Raw genomic sequence first — 3,597 nt, 5'->3', positions numbered from 1 at the left:
TGCATTAACGTGCAAGCTAACGTGGAGGAAGAATTGATGGACCAACATTAGTGACACTCACCTTTGTCACTAACGTTGGAGATGGCAATCACCACCACGTTGGTGGTCACGTTAATCTAATTAACGTGAACTCTAACGTGGGAAGGAGGGGCGTTTGGAGCGTTAGTGACAAAGGTAAGTGTCACTAACGCTCTCGAAGCTTTGGCATGCCCACGTTAAGGGTCGCGTTAGTTATACTAACGTGAACTCTAACGTGGGGAAAAGGGGAAATAAGCAACGTTATTGGAAAAGGTAAATGCCAATAATATTTGTGAAGGACCAAGAGGCAACGTTAGTGGTCACGTTAGTGCCACTAACGTTGAAGTTAACGTGGACCAATTTTTGGCTTGGAACATTAGTGAAAAAGGTAATTGTCACTAACATTCTCGAACCCACATTTTCACTTAACGTTAACACCACTAGCGTCCTAACTAACGTCCATGCCTAACTCACACTTTTTCTGCATGCAAAACTGAGCCCACTGAAGACTGTTACTGCTTCAACTAAAAGATCCAAAGGCCCATATCCAAGACTTGAAGAGCCAACTAGAAGATCAGAAGAGGAGTATATATAGGAGTAGTTTTGAACTAGTAAAAGGGAGTTTTTGGCATTTTGGAGAACTACACTCTGTATATTTTACTTTCTCTGCAACTTCTAGTTTTTTTTTGGGAAATGTACTTTTTATTCATGTTTTCCATTCCCAGAGATATGAACAACTAAACCCCTTTCATTGGGTTAGGGAGCTCTGTTGTAATTTGATGGATCAATAATAGTTTTCATTATTCTTCTTCTTTCTTTTCTCTTGATTTTACTAGAAAGCTTTCAATCTTCATCCTATTGGGTAGTTGTCTTAGAAAAGAAGCTATTCATACTTGGATCTCTTCGAACATTGGAAGAGGAATGAAGAGATCATGCTAGAAATGCTTTCTCATGTTAGACCAAATTGGGGTTTGGATGGATATGGTGACATATAATCCTACCAACACTTTGATTTGGGAATACATGTGGTATAATCAGTGACCATACTTTATCTCTTCTCATGAGCAATTAGACCAAAGAATTGGCTATTGATCAAGATTTGAGAGATTGGGTTGCCAAGAAATTGGAATCCAATCACTTAAGATTGCCAAGGAGATCAATGAATTCATTGATTGAGGAAGAGATGAGAATGAACTTGATCCGGAGAATACAACATCTCCTAAGCCCGATGAATCCCCCATTTCTGATCTTACCCATTCTTTTTACTTTTTGCCATTTACTTTTATGCTCATTTCCCCAAATCCCCATTTAAGATTCTGCAAATTTACTTTCCGCCATTTACATTTTGCTCTTTATTTCCAGCATTTACACTTTCGGTTATTTACTTTCCCGTCATTTATGTTTCTGCAAATATCAACTCAATTTCTGCTTAGCTCAACTAGAACATTCCTCTGATTAAAGTTGCTTGACCAATCAATCCCTGTGGGATTCGACCTCACTCTATTGTGAGTTTTTACTTGACGACAATTCGGTATACTTGCCGAGGGAAAATTATTGAGAGACAAGTTTCCGTGCATCAAGTTTATGGCGCCGTTGCCGGGGATTGATTTTGTATCAACAATGATTAAATTGGTGGATAACTAGATTGAGCATTTTTTTCTTTTGTTTGATTTAATTTCTGTTTGAGTGATTTACTTTCAGTTTTAGTTATTTTCTTTCCTTTATCCCTTACTCGTTTGTGGTGTTCTCTTATTTGTTACAATTCAGTTCACTAACCCACTAACTGTTTGATATATTACATCACTTACACTAATAGCATTTCTAACAAGAGTACTTTCTGCATTTATTTTCTCTCTTGCTTTTGCTCTGTTGGTTGTATGACAGGTAGAAGAAACAGGGCTTCAACTTCCTTTGATTATGAACCTGAGAGGACCCTCCTTAGACTAAGGAGGGAAGCAAGAGGAAAGAGAGTTGTTAGTGCTGAGGAAGAGGAGGAGTATTTTGAACCAGACATGGATGAGAATATGGAGAACCATCATGAAGGAGAGACTCACAACCATGGCAGAGAAGGTCCAGTGCATCATGCTGGACAAGAGAGAAGAGTTCTAGGCTCTTATATCAATCCAAACCCAGGAAATTGTGGAAGTAGCATCCAAAAGCCAACCATACATGCCAATAACTTTGAACTAAAGCCACAGCTCATCACCCTTGTTCAGAACAACTGTTCATTCGGAGGAAGTGTCCAAGAAGACCCAAATCAACATCTAACCACCTTCCTGAGGATATGTGATACTGTGAAGTCTAACGGTGTTCATCCTAACACCTATAGATTGCTTTTGTTCCCCTTTTCACTCACGGACAAAGCATCTAAATGGCTGGAATCTTTCCCGAAGGAGATTTTAACAACCTGGGAAGATGTGGTGAACAAATTCTTGGCGAGATTCTACCCTCCTCAAAGAATCAACAGGTTGAGAGCTGAGGTACAAATCTTCAGGCAACAAGATGGTGAAACTCTCTATGAAGCATGGGAGAGGTTTAAGGACTTGACAAGAAGATTCCCGCTAGATATGTTCAATGAATGGGTGCAGTTACACATTTTCTATGAAGGTCTTTCTTACGAATCAAAGAAGGCAGTAGACCACTCATCTGGGGGGGTCTCTGAACAAGAAGAAGACCATTAAAGAAGCCATAGATGTCATTGAAACTGTAGCTGAGAATGACTACTTCTATGCTTCTGAAAGAGGCAACACTAGAGGAGTGATGAAGTTAAACAACGTGGATGCACTGCTGGCTCAAAACAAGATGATCACCAAGCAGCTGGCTGACCTTACCAAGAAGATGGAAAGGAACCAAGTAGCAGCAATCACTACCTCATCAGCAGCTCAAGAAGGAGTGAATGCAGAGGCAGGGGATGATCAGGAACAAGGCAACTACATTGGGAACTCACCTAGGTAGACCCATGATCCATACTCCAAAACTTATAATCATGGTTGGAGGAACCACCCAAACTTTGGGTGGGGAAATCAACAAGATCAAGGCCAAGATCAGAGACGTCACAACCCCAACAACAATGCAGCTCACTGATAAACCCATATTTTATGATATATTTTATACTTAGTTTGAGTGATTTATTCAATCTTTCACCCACTTATTCATATTAATTGCAAGGTTTTACTTCTCCTTTCTTATTATGTTATGTATGTGAAAAACATGTTTCCTATGCTTTAAAATTAATTATTTTAATTACCTTTATTTCCATTCGATGCCGTGATTAGTGTCTTGAGTAGTTTCAGATCCTCTAAGGCACGAATGACTTAAAGGATTGAAAGGAAACATACAAAAATGGAAGGAAAGTGCAAAACGGAGTTCTGAAGAAACTGGCATCCACGCGATCGCATGGACGACGCGATCGCGTGCCAAGCGCGAATCAACAGCGACGCGGCCGCATGACTAATGCGACCACGCGCCTTAAGCAGAACGAATATGACGCGGTCGCATGACTGACGTGACTGCGTGGCAAGGAAAAGCTCCAAACAACACGACCGCGTGACACACGCGGACGCGTGACAGAGGCCATGC

At 40.5% G+C, this 3,597-nt stretch overlaps 1 non-coding gene across 1 annotated transcript; it reads right to left on the bottom strand.

The window, feature by feature from the left end:
• Positions 1-2,483: 2,483 nt before the first annotated feature.
• On the bottom strand, positions 2,484-2,590 carry LOC148544554 (small nucleolar RNA R71). Its single transcript, XR_015900776.1, has one exon. It is a non-coding gene; the product is annotated as a small nucleolar RNA R71 (small nucleolar RNA).
• Between the last annotated feature and the right edge of the window lie 1,007 nt (positions 2,591-3,597).

This window comes from Arachis ipaensis, chromosome B9, assembly GCF_059453495.1.
Source record: "Arachis ipaensis isolate K30076 ecotype BB chromosome B9, ASM5945349v1, whole genome shotgun sequence".
Classification (NCBI taxonomy): domain Eukaryota; kingdom Viridiplantae; phylum Streptophyta; class Magnoliopsida; order Fabales; family Fabaceae; genus Arachis; species Arachis ipaensis.
This window is presented reverse-complemented; position numbering and strand designations above follow the sequence as displayed.